The sequence below is a fragment of the Vidua macroura genome, chromosome 9 (assembly GCF_024509145.1).
Source record: "Vidua macroura isolate BioBank_ID:100142 chromosome 9, ASM2450914v1, whole genome shotgun sequence".
Classification (NCBI taxonomy): Eukaryota; Metazoa; Chordata; class Aves; order Passeriformes; family Viduidae; genus Vidua; species Vidua macroura.
Genome location: NC_071579.1, coordinates 6171193 through 6184472, shown reverse-complemented (window position 1 = coordinate 6184472; position 13280 = coordinate 6171193). Strand labels below are relative to the sequence as shown.

Here is a 13280-nt window from a genome sequence, read left to right as displayed (position 1 = left end):
GTACAAAATCTGAAGGCAAGCTTAATTCATTTTTTCCAAAGAGTGCCATTATTTACAGGTTGCTTCCATTGTCCTTCAGTTGTGGGTGAGGATTTTGACACATTTCAGTGCCTGCTGGATGCTGACAGGTGGGAGAGAAGCATTTATCAAAATTAGTGTGGGCAGCAGAAGAGGGGAGGATTCTGCCCTCTGTTCAGGTGAGACCCCACCTGCCTCCAGCTCTGGGGTCCCAGCAGGGGAAGGACAAGGACCTGTTGGACTGGGCCCAGAGGAGGCACCAGGATGATCAGGGGGATGGAGCACTTCTGCTGTAATAAAAGGCTGAGAGAGTTGGGATTGTTCAGCCTGGAAAAGAGCAGGCTTTGGGGTGACCTCATGGTGGCCTTCCAGTACCTGAAGGGAACATACAGAGAGAATTTATTTACAACAGCTTGTAGTTCCAGGACCTAGAAAAATTGCTTACCACTAGAGAGCAGGGTTAGATTACATATTAGGAATAAATTTCTCCCTGTGAGAGTGGTGAGGCTCTGCCACCGGTGCCCAGAGAAGCCGTGGCTGGCTCCATCCCCGGAGTGTCCAAGGCCAGGCTGGACGGAGCTTGAAGAACCTGCTTTAGTGGAAGGTGTCCCTGCCCATGGCACGAGAGTGGAATGAGATGGTCCTTAAGGCCCCTTCCAACCCAAACCATTCTACAATTTTGTGTCCCAGAGGGGGCACTCCCATGGGGCCGCACAGGACTTCAACACCGACAGGAAGCCAGGCCGGGCCGGCCGCGGAGCCGCTCGCCCCCCGCACTCCGCGGAGCACAGAGCAGCCCCGCGCTCCCGGCGGGGCTGTCGCCGCCGAGGGCGGCTGCCGTCCCTCCTTCCCTCCCGCCCTCACGCCGTGTCAGCCGTGCGCGCGCACCCGCCCGCCCTCTCGCTGCCGGAATGTGGGCGACGCTGTCCCGGCCCTGAGGCGGCTGCGCGGCCCCGCCGGGCTGGAGGCAGCGGCAGCGCGGGGAGGACGGCCCGGCTGCACCGGTGAGAGATCGGGACGCTGCCCCGGGCCTGCCCCGCCGGGGCGAGCGGGTGTCATGAGGGGCGCAGGCGGGGAGGTCGCCGCTCCCCCAGGAGAACGGGCGCGGGAGGAGAGGGAGCCGCCGGCCCAGCCCGTGTGACGGGTGGTAGTGCCCGCTGACCTGAGGTGGCTCCTCCGCTGGCCGCGGGCCCCCAGGGCGGCGGGGGCGGGGGGTGATGGTTCCGCTCGTTCGTGTTATTTGGTGTTTGTCTGTGTGTGTGGAGTTCCCTGGGCAGTGGCGCTCGGGGAGGAGAGGAGCTCGAGCACAGTGCAGGATTTAAAAAATAAAGTTGTTTTCGTGGTCAGGAATGCGAGAGCGCTGTGGAAGCGTTCATCTCCCTGCCTCCTCCACGGGAAAAGTGAAGTCACTTCCCAAGAGCCCAGACTAGCAAACTAGTGTCCTAAATCTGTGCCGTCTGCATGCGTCAGTTTCATCTGCTGATGAAACTGACATGAAACTGACGCATATGTTTTGTTTTGGGATGGTTTTCTTTTTCCTTCTTTTTTTCTGGTTGTTTGTTTTATTTCTGGTGGTTTGTTTTATTTTTTGAGCCCTCTTCCACTCTCTTCCGACCTGTAAGCTGGTACAAAATTCTTGTCTTTAGATAAAAGTATTTGAAAACCTGCTGATAACATCTGAAGCAGGGTCGGCAGTGAAGGAAATGGACTTGGTGACTCTCCTCCTATATAAGTTCCTGCAGTGTCGTGTGTACTTTGCTCCTGCTGTCACTCTCTCAAAGCTGTGCTGCTACAAGTGCTTGTTTTGATAGTGCTGTGAATAAGGCATATATTCTACCACATTTCACAGCTGTGTGCGTGTGTGTATCCATCCATTGTGTGCCTAACAGGGGGAAAAAAGATTCAAAATGTCAGCTCTTCGTTAAAACAGAGAAAAAATCTAGTGGCAGTTAAGAAATAACTTGCTTAGGTAAGCGTTGCTTGTCTCTCTCACTGTCAAGCTCTAGTCTCACAACCATGTGGTTTTTCAGCTAAAACTTTCAGAAGGGCAGATGTGCTTTCAGTTTCCAGAGAGATGTCTTGTTGATGGTACAGGCAACATTTTGTTATTCCTGTAAATGCAGAGAAGGTACTGTGGCTTTATTTAATCAAATTTCTATGATATAGACCAAATCCTGACTGCCTGTCAGACCAACCTGGCTCCAGATTGCAGGAAGGTTTACTGGGTTTACAAGGTTGGTTCTGCAAATTATGCCTCTGCCTAGGTTTTAAGTAGGATTGTAGCTAACTCCGTTTATGTGAGTTAGATGGTAATAATTATACGATCAATAACTTACTTTGTAGTTTAAAACTTGAAAAGACTACAAATACAGTTACAGTAAGCACAAATTGACTCCAGTGTTGTAAGAATGCTGCCCTGGAGTGTCCAGAGGAGAACCAGACCCAGCTGATGAACCCCAGAACTCAGTGAGTGACAGAGCCTTCCACTACTTCCTTCTGTTTTAGGCAGAGGTGGAAAATCATGCTGGGATAGTTTTGTTTTATTTATTTTATTTTTAAAAAAATTGCTTTTTTCCAAAAGGACTCTGGGGCTATGAACAGCTGTGAACATATGAGAACTGTAAAAATTGCTCTGCAGTGTTTCCTTTAAAATGGTTACAGTGAAAGGTATTGCTTTGTTAAAAATAGCATTCAGTTCTTTAAAAAGTGATTCACAGATTTAATTGTGGTGGTGTTAGTAAGGGGATTGCAAAAAGATCAAGTTTAATGTGACTCTCTTGTGTTCCTGGTGCACTCCCTAGCATTTCAAGACAGCCTGCGTTGTGGCTGCTCCTTCTTTTCTCTCATTAAAGGGACTTCCACAGTCAGGAAGTGAGCAAAAATAACTAATCTGGTTGAGAAGATGTACTTCCATTTCTTCTTTTTTTTGTTGTTCCCTGAGGTACTCTGATTACAACAACTTCCTGACCCTGCTCACTTGCCCGGCCGTGTGGGCATCATTGGCTTAGTCCAGAGGAGGAAGTTGAGTGTTGGTAGGGGAGAGAGTGGAACAGTCACAGGTGTTGTGATGGTCCTTAGCTGGCACCTGGCTTTATGGTCAGTGAGTTAATGGCAGTGCTGCTGGAAGAAGCTACACTGATTGGCTTAAGCTACTTGTGGTGAACGTAGCAGTGCTAGTAAGGGTGATGGCTCTTTTTTTCTGCCAGTACTTTCTTAGATTGATTATGAAGCCATGGTGTAATTTTTTTATTGACTTTTGATAACATTAAATGGACTCAAGAGCCATCTATGTGTCTATGTTCTTCCATGGGCCCACAGAAATTGCTGTGGTTTTTTTCTCTCTCCTTTGTTCATCTGTTCTGCTCTCTGAACTTCTTGGTGAGTTCTTAATTTCAGGCAGTGATCTCGGCATTGTTAGGGATTTTTGTAAATGTATTCAGCTCTAATTTAAAAATAATTAGTTGTATATTGCTATTACCTCTGCTGTAATAGGAAGGCTATTTCAAACTTGAATGACCTTAGTAATTACGCACTTTCTGATTTCTAGTCTAGATTAATTTGTCATGGGATTATACTAATTTTATGCACCCCATGGACTGATAGGCTTTATTGGCACTTTTGATCTTGGTATTAAAAGGATTTTAACAAAAAGGATGCAAACATGTGGAACTACACTATGGAAGGTTTGTTTGCTCTTTGGGCCACCAGCTACACTAATCATTCCTGTAATAATTCTCAGCTTCTCCCCATGAATTTTGATCTTGACCTATTAACTGGGAATTAAAATGCACCTTTCAGGCACTAGCATTGAGCTTCCTGAAGGTGTCCTTTTAGTGAAGGTTAGGTTGTTTTCAAGTATATTTTGATAAGATGTGTTTTTTGAAAGTCATACCTTTGGCAGTTTGTTCCAGTCTCAATCTCACTCTGTTATACTGGTACAGCTGTTGAAAGAGCCATTATTGTAACCTGGATTGGTGAAGGGATTCTTTGTTCTTTGGTGGAGTCTTAGTCCATAAACAAAGACTGACATGTTTGAGGATCATTTATTTCACCTTTCTCCTGTATTCTTAACTTTAAAGAGAAACAAAACCAATGTGTAGATTATTAGAAAACCTCTGTGGCTTTTAAGGTGTTTATTTAAATTTGCTGTCAGGAGTGTTCCCAGAGGGGACTTTGTGATGCTGACAAACTAGTTTGTTGTGTGTGACTGTTTGTAAACAGAACATAAATACATAAATGAGGTACCAAAATCTGCTTAGTAAAATAGATTGCTCTGAAAGGTGAGTAAGGCCCCTGTGGAAAACATGTTAGATTGTGTCTTTCATGGAATATTTCTTACTCTTTGAAAAGAGTAGGAGAAGTGTCTTTCTAATGTTTTTAAGTGGTCAGAGGGAAAAAGTAGCTTCTGCCACAATGAGATGGGTCACAGCCATCTGCTTTCCTACTCTTGTCATCCCTGTGTCATGAGCCAGAATACTGAAGAAGGTGAGGGTTTTTTAGATCGAGTAAGCTTAAAAGTGCAAAATATTTCTGATGCTGAAAACATGTTCCCTGTTTGTGGGGGAAGCACAGCAGTACAAAGGGAAGAAGTTCTAAGGGCAGGAAGGCAAGAGATATGTACATTTCTGTGTACAACACTGGATATAGGCTTACAGGAGAACTGGAATTTTGAAACACATGACTGAAAGTAATAAACCTGATGCAAAACCTGAAGGAAAGTTTCTAATATAGAATAATTGGCAGGTCAAATAGTAAATTTCTAAAACAGAGTCATTTAGGTTGGAAGGGACTTCTGGAGGTCATCTAATCCAGCTTCCTGCATATATTAAAGTAGGAATAATTTAGATAAGATTGTTCCAGCCTTTAACACCTTTCTGGTCAATCTATTTCCACAATTGACTGCACTCAGAGATTTTTTTCTTTCCTCCCTCCCTTTAAGCTATTTACTTTCCAGCTTGTGTCTGTTGCCCCTTAACAGAAGAGTCCAGTTCTCACTTCTGCAGCCTTTCATTAGAGAGCTGACAGTAATAAGGATTCTTTAGAGCTCTTTTCTTGACCAGATTGTGCAAACTCAGTTCCATCAGCCTCTCATGGTACACCATGTGCTCCTGCCATCTGGCCAGCTTGGCCACTGGACATGCTCCAGAGTGTCTGTGTGAGTCCTGCACCAGGGAGCCCAAACCTGGCTGCACTGCAAACACGGGCTCACAGGTGCTCATCCTTCCCTGGACCTGCTGCCTGGACTCCTGCAAACAGCCCAAGCTCTGCTCAGCTGCCTTTGCTATGAGGATGTACTGGTGACTTGTTTTCAAAATTTTGTCTGCTGGGTTCTCCAAATACTTTCCTGAAAAAGTGAGTCTTTATCTAGTTTGTGTTCAGTCCCATCTTGTCACAGGAGGTTGTTCTGCCACTGATACAGGGCCCAGCACTTGCCTTCACTGAATTTCACAAAGCCTTACTAGTGCCTTTCTCCAGCCTGTCCAGGTCTGAGTGGAGCTGACCATTCCTCCCACTTTGGTGTCATTGGAAACTACCTGATGATGCAGCCTGTCCTATCATCTAGATGATTCCTAAAGACATCGGGTGGTACTCCTGGTTTCATCCAGGTGATCCCCAGGGGATGCCACTGCAACTGTTTGGATGGAACTTGGTACAGTGGTGACTGTTCTTTCAGCTCAGCAGTCCAGGCAAATTCCCAAACACCTCATTGCTCACTTACCCCATGCCTGTCTCACCAGTTTGGCTGTAGGGATGCTGTGGGAGACTGTTAGTGGCCTTTTGTGTTCTTCCATCATCTGCTAAGCCAGTTGTCTCTTTGCAGAAAACTCTTGTGTTCTTCAGGCATCAGTTGTCCTTGGTAAATCCATTCCCTGTCATCTTCCTGTGCTTCATGAGCAGAGGGATGCCTTCCAAGAGGATTTGCTCTATAATCCTCTCATGGACTTAGGTTGGGCTGGCTGATGTGTGGTTGCCTGGATCCTCTTCCTTGCTCTTGAAATTGGTTGTGATACTTGCCTTTTTTTCTGGTCAGAAGGAGCCTCTCACAGTCTCATGGCCTTTTAAAATGTGATAGAGTGTGGTATTTCAGCTACACTGGCCAGCTCCCTCAGGAGTCTTAGATATAACCCATCTGGTTACATAGATTGTATGTTTCCAATTTCCTGAAGTGCTTCCAAACTCCATCTTTCTCTTTTGGAGGGGACTTCTCACTCCAGCAGGCTGCTACTGGGCTCAGGGGTCTGCAAGGCTTCTGAGTGGACCTTGCCAGTGAAAGCTGGGGCAGCAAAGGTCAATGTGTGTCATCCTTTTCCATGTACTTTGTTAACAGATGACTTGTTCCACTGAGCACAGAGAGCACTTCTTCCTTACCTTTCCTTCTGCTGCCAGTGTTGATTTTTCCCAATGCCATCCTAAAGCCTGTGTCTTTGGGCTGCTCTTGGGTAGCTCCTCCAGCATCTGCCTGCTGGGTGCTTGTGAAGCAGAGCTCAAAACTTTTGTATCTGTAAATATGTAAAACTTGGAAATTAGTTGAAGTTTTAGTTAATGAATGATTCCAACTTCAGCTTGTTGTGGTTGAATGGAAGATTCAGTTCCCCCTAAACAAGCAGCAAGCAGGATCAAGCTCTTGTATAAGGGGGTAAGCCCTGCCTGAGATGTAGAGTGCAATTTGTACCAAGGAGACAAAGCAATGAGAAAAATGATCCACTTAGCTTTTTTTTTTTTTAAATTCATTTTCTTCCCCCATCACTAAAATAACTAACTCCATGTAGAAATTTACAGCTTCAGTGTAAATGCCCCTCCCCTTTCACTGAAAAGGAGATGTTAATATTTAACAGCAAGATGGGTGGATAAGTACTTGATGCCATCTGTACATAAATGCTTCCAGTTGGAATTAATTTAATTATTTTCTGTTGATGCATGAATCCATTTGTGAAATCATTGGGATATACTAAAATCTTGGAAATCAAAGCATTTTTTATGAGTTCTTGAGTTACAATCTGTATAGACAGACAGTCTGAAATGAAGTTCCTGGTTAGTTTAAACCCTCTGCAGGTGCTTGATGTATCCTACAGTTTTCCTAACTGTTGTAAGTGTGATTTGTGCTGATGTTCTGGTGATTCAGTGATATCAAGATAAAACCTTTGGTATGTCAGTTACTGGTCAGGCAGCTCTGTCCAAATAGGGCTTTGGTATCTGTTTGGACTAGAAATACCCTTCTTAGCATGGTTGGGAGTTTTGAGGTGTTTTCTGGTATAGTAGAAATATTTTGAAGTGGAGTTACACTTCGATGCAAACCAGTGCACATTAACTGTGGTAATTAATGGCAAAATTATCATCTGCACATTTGCCTTCATGTGTGATCTTTCATTTTACATTAGACTACTGGCAAACTCTTAAATAGTAGAGCTCATTACTAATGATGGTGGACAGCTTCCTGTCTTAATTGCTCAAATTCTTGCTATCACCCACATGATTTCTAACTAGAGAAGAAAAGGTAAAAGGGCAGAGAAAAGGAAAGGGAAACGTGTTCTTAAGAAGCAGTAAACTGTCAGAACAGGATTTCAGTCAGTGAGTGAATCTAAGAGTGCATCTTGAAGGCCGTTTGCTAAATGGCTTAGTAAGGTTTCCATGTCACTCTTGGGCTTAGAAGTGAAACAAGTTGGTTGCTGTCATACAGTGTATCAGTGACACAGGTGAGGAATGAAATCTGTGAGAATGTGACTGACAACAAAGTCCCTTCTCAGCTTCTCACAACCTATAAAACTTGTATAGTATTAATTCTTCTGACGAAAGAAATCAGTTTTGAGTAGTCGTGACCAATCCATGGTCTTCTCTTGCAGGTAAATAAATAAACACTGCTCTCAGAATGTCTCTTACATTTTGTGTGTGTATTTATTTATTTGTTTATTCTTTAATCTACAAAACCTCTGTATGTTGTATTGCAAGATGTGATGGTGCAAGTTTCCAGAAGACAATTATTTGGTAATTATGGAATTGTCATGAGGTTACACTTCTTGTCAGTGGTAAGTGATGCTTAAACCTCTGACTTTCAGGGTGTTGAGCTAAGTTAGGTAGCTGTGCTTTCAGTTCAAGTATTGCTGACCTTTCTGATAAGGTTATATCTGTTGTATGTACTTTAAGTCACACAGCCAGATTTTCTGGGGGTAGAAAGCAAATTGCAGCTGCTGATCTGTTGCAGTTGCCCATGCATATGACTTAATTTTTCATTTTGGAAGGAAAAAGAATGGGAGTTGAGGCCTTGTCCAAGAATCTTATTCAAAGGATTGACTTTTAGTGTAAACTAATTGTATAGTTCATTTTGATAATCTTTGTTACTGTTTTGGGAAATGGGTCCTGTTCTGGTAAATTGGGTTTTTTTTTTAACCAGAAATGAATTTCCTCCTCTGTTCCCTACAATGTTTATTTGAGAAGTAGTTACATTTGAATGCTTTGCTTTTCTGTTAAGTGCAATTACTCAGGAGGTGTTACAGCTTCACAGTGGCGTAAGAGTGGCATGTTTCCACCTGGGTTTGAATGTTTTGGTTATAAATTCTGTAGCAGTCTGCCTTTTCTGAAGTCCCTTCAATGGAAAACAGTTTAAAGAAGAGCAATTTAAATATTTTGACTTGATTATTGCACTTTGCAGAGATCTGGTATCTTGTTTTCCTCTATTTCAGCACAGTAAGTAAGACAGTTCTAATTTGTACTTCTGTTGCCTATGCAAAATATTACTGTTTTTTTCTGAAATTTGATAAAATGATTTTGCTGAGATCCACAGATCTGTTGCAGTACACGAATTTGTAAAAATACAAAGACATATTTTTATTTTTAACAAATACATTACAATTTAAAAAGTATGTGTGTGTTATTTTTCTCTTTGTTTTCTAGCTCTTTATTCTTGTCCTGAGATTTTAATTAGGGCAGAAGCTGTGCTGTGCTGTGCGTTTTCAGTGCTCAGGCCTCTGCAGGCAAATCAGTGTGAAAATAAAATGCAAATATTCTTAATCTAGTGCTTTGTCTCTCCCTGTATGTATTTAGATACAAAATACAAGGTCCAGAATTTTAATTTAAAAGTTGGTGGAGAAGTTTAAAAGCTGGCTAAAATTTGAAAATAATAATTTTTTTCTTTGTATTTAAATAAGATATTGGTATATTTCCCTTTATTAAGAGTTCGAATGCTGCAAGCTGGTATTTTTTTCCTTAGAAGCTTGGAGTTTTTTTAATTAGCTGTTACTGAGAAACAAATACAAGATTATATGATTTAGACTGGCTAACCTGAAATGCATGTGGCAGGAAACTGATTTTTTTTTTCATTCTGTAAACCCTTAATTTTATTTTGTTCCACTGGTGTATACTTTCATTATTTCCTGTTATTTTGAAGAGAACTCTCAAATAACTGGTTGGTGGCAGCGCTGCATAGCTGCCCCCGGTGCTGGCTGCTGAGTTTGGTCTGTGTTCTGTGCATTATTGTGCTCACTTTGGTGCTTGGTAGTGAAGTGTGGTGTCAGAGAAGGTAGGAAGATCTGCAGCTTTTTTTAAGGCTGTTTTCTACTTCCTGCATCTTCCAGATACTACTGAAATCTGGGTAGCTTTTCAGTACTTCTGCTTTTAAGTGTTTGTTAAATTTTAACAAATTGTTTGTTAAAAACAGCGCTGGAGTCGAATGAGAAGTTTAGTGTGTGCCAGTAGTTGTTTTCGGGGTAAAACTTCAGCTGGAACTTGGGTCAGGCAGTCTGGTGACATTGGTCCCTTCTGTTTATGTAGACAATTTGTGTTTGCTCATAGAGGTGCACTCATACCATAAGAGGTGTTTTTAACCCTGCCATACTTGATCCTAATTGTTAAGAATTAGTGTTGGCAGTATAAACTCGCAGGAAGTCAGGAACTGATAACTAGGATTATTCTTGGACATAACTGTTAAACAATTCTGAGGAAACGAGTAAGGAATGGAAGTCAGCAACTGATTTTTACATTGTTTTGAAGGTTAAATCTTACTGTTTATTCCTATTAGATGTGTATAGAAACTGTGAGGGGAGAGGGAAAATGAGCTGATCAAAATGTCCAAGAAAATATTTTGTCAAGTTTCAAAACAGTAATGTGAAGTTGGAAGTTGTCCATAGTTGCTTGGAGTGATAATTTGCTTTTGACCCTTATAGCTTCCCCTTTCTGATTCTTCTTTTTTTTTCATCATTTGAGATATCAGTAAGTCAGACTGAACATAAAGGGGTCAGACTGAAGTGTGGTTTAGAATTGAGCTTTTGATAGTAGCCAGAGAAATCAAAGGGTATAGTAAGACCAATTCAAGTGATCCTTGTTCCAGCAGTCTCTCCCAGTTTCTCTCTCTGGCCTTTGTGATTCTGTTTTTTGTTATTTCTGGCAGTAGTTGACCACCAGGAGTCTTACTGGGGAATATGGAAAGAGCAGGTGAGTTACTGTGTACGTTTCCCCGGAAATTCATGTGAGGTGCCACAGCAATTCTACATTTGCACTGTGCAGTTGTGCAGTTTATTATCATTGCTTTTGCTGGGGCTTCTGAACACCCCATTGGTGACTTTGCACAGATTTGGATGAGGGTTGGGATTCTGGTGCTTTTCTAGGTCACACTTCATATTTAGGTCTGGGTAGGCACACAGTTTGTGGTAACTGTGAGTGGGGCTGCAGCCCATTCTCATCCCCAATGGGTCCAGCTGTGAGAAGCAGGTGAGCAGCATTGACAGCAATGAGCCATGGAGTGCCCAGGTGCACTGACCAACCACAAAGGGAGCAGAGGGCACACAGGTGCAATGCATGAACATGAGGGGGATAAAAGGTTGGGCTAAAGAACAAGAGGAGCCGGGTTTGTGGCCTTCTGAAGTAGTCTGGTGTTACTTTGTATGGGCTGAAGCTTTCTGAAGCTGTATGGTGATGCTCTGAATCGTGGCCATCCTGACTGCAACATGTGCTGTGACAGGTTTGGATTCCTTGCATTGAAAATGCTTTATTTATTCCATGGGTTTGTACCTGGCAGGGCAGCAGTGCCCTCTCTGGCTCTAAGGCTGATTGGGACACTCTACCTTTGGTAGTTGCAGTCTCTTAACTGTGTGTTTGGCCTTTCAGTAGCTTGTCCATAACTTAACGCTCTCACTTAAAGGAGACACGAGTGGGATGCTGACAACAAGGTGGAAGAGACTGGTTTATATAACCACTTCATAGAGCATGGCCTTTTGTTCTACTTCACCTTTCTGTGACTCTTTACTTTTAGGTTAGCTGCCTGTAACTTCATCTCTTTGTTTCCTTAAGTAAAAGTATTTTGTGGAAGCATTCAGTATGTAAACATGGGTAGTAAGTTTTCATATCTACATTTAATGAACACCATGCATCATTTACATTGAAACTGATGGTACAGTGTGGTTAATACTTGGTAAGCTCTCTGAAACTTTGAGAGAGAAACTCTGAGTAAGAAAAAAAGGTGTAGTAAACAGATTTTTTTTTTTTTTTTTTGGCTTCTCATGTCTTCTTTTATGCAATCAAGTGAATTTATCAAACTAGAAATGTGATTAAACACTTTAAATTCAAACTGGTTTGGATAGCTAGCCTCATCAGATAGGTACTGGGTTTGTTCATGATTGTTGGCTAATGTGAGACAAGAAAATTAATGACTTTTGCTGTATTTTTGCAAGATTTTTTGCCGTTATAAGCAGCTATGTTATATTATTTCAGACGTATTTCCCCAGCAAGAGTTTATTCTCTGATTTTTATAGGCTATTGTAGAGTAACCTGAGGCTTAGGCCAAAAGTAATCCACAAGATTCATTCAATATTATGAGTGAGGTGTATAAGATCTACATAACGGTAATCTGGCCAAGAGGCTTATTTATTTAAAAAAAAATTGAGACATTTTTCCTTTAGCCCAGTGATAGTTTAATCCTGAGAAGGATCTGAGAAGTCTGTTTTTGTTTTTAACACAGATTTTGTCTTTTATAGCAATTCTATTTACTAATTTTGATTACTTGCTTTTGCAGTTTTTTTTTAGTAAAAAACTTTCATTGGCAGCCCCAGATTAACTGATCTATTGGAACCTTTTCTTTCCTGTAATCATTGCATGAAGGTGACTTTTGAGTCTCTTCTGTAGTACTCTGAGATGTGTTTACTTGCAGCTTCAAGGAATTGAAGATAACTGCAGGTAGTGCACTGAAAACATCTTTCTTTGTATACCTTTTTCAATTACTTGCTCATATAGATTTGGAGGATTCTTCCTTTAGGTCAAGTATATATTTTTTTTTTTGTCAGAATTATAAATTTTTCTTAATTGTTTATTAATTCCATGAGCAACTTTTTGTATAGGGATTAGTTGATTGCTTTCATATTACCTTTCCAAGCTTCAGTTCTGATTTGAATTACAGAATGAATTTGAAATAATTTGATTAGTGAATTTGATCACATGGAGAAATCACCTCAACAAATACACTATCATTATAAAAACCAGTAAGTCTCTTTCAGCTGAGAAAGGTCCACATCATTCCTTGGTGCTTATGTTCCAGAAGCTCTCATATGCACAGCTCATACTAGTTCTTGGAAGAGTTTAGGTAATTTGAAAGACTTTTAACAGTGATTTGAATGCCTTTACTTTTTTTTTATTATAGTATGATGAAGGGGATAGAGTGATGTGTTAGTACTGGGTATGTCTGATTGCTTATTGACCTCTTCTTACTGATGGAAGATCATCTTTCTGTTAAGGAAATGGTCTTACTATCTTCTATGAATTTCCATTCTCCATTTTCTAAGACCTGTCAAGGCCTTTGGAATGAACAGCAGAGCTGCATTGTGGAATATATGTACGAAAACTTGGCCTAGCAATGTGAAATGCCAGCAGATTAGTTGTGACATGTGGAGCATGTTGAGAATTCACTGGTCAAATAAAAATTAGTGGTAGTTGAACCAGTGCACTTCATCATACATAGAGCTGGGAGGGACAGTGGTTAGAAAGAGGGTCACTTGGTGTGGCTTTTCGTTGTCATGCACATTGTTCCCTGTTTCTCAGCTTCAAGCAGGCAACTTTCAGAAGGTTTCACTTGGTCTTTAAAATAACTATGGGTTCTCTCTCCATATTTTCTTGTTTTATCTTAATATTTCTGTGTTCTAGTGGCAATGTAAAATCTTGGCTTTGGACCTGAAGGGTTTTAAATAGATGTGAAGATTTATTTTAAATGTAAATGGAAATGTTTATTTTAAACTTAGATGGGAGTATTTTATTTTTACCACAAAGCTTGGTTTTGTTTCATA

The 13280-nt window shown here is 41.5% G+C and overlaps 1 protein-coding gene across 3 annotated transcripts in view; it reads left to right on the top strand.

The window, feature by feature from the left end:
- The first annotated feature begins 850 nt into the window (after positions 1 to 850).
- RABGAP1L (RAB GTPase activating protein 1 like) overlaps positions 851 to 13280 on the top strand; it is a 232992-nt gene continuing 220562 nt past the window's right edge. The window contains exon 1 of one of the 3 annotated variants that reach the window (XM_053984800.1): positions 851 to 1022. The gene's annotated coding sequence lies outside the window, so the exon portion shown is untranslated. The remainder of the gene's footprint in view (positions 1023 to 13280) is intronic. The other 2 variants (XM_053984798.1, XM_053984799.1) reach the window with 2 other exon arrangements.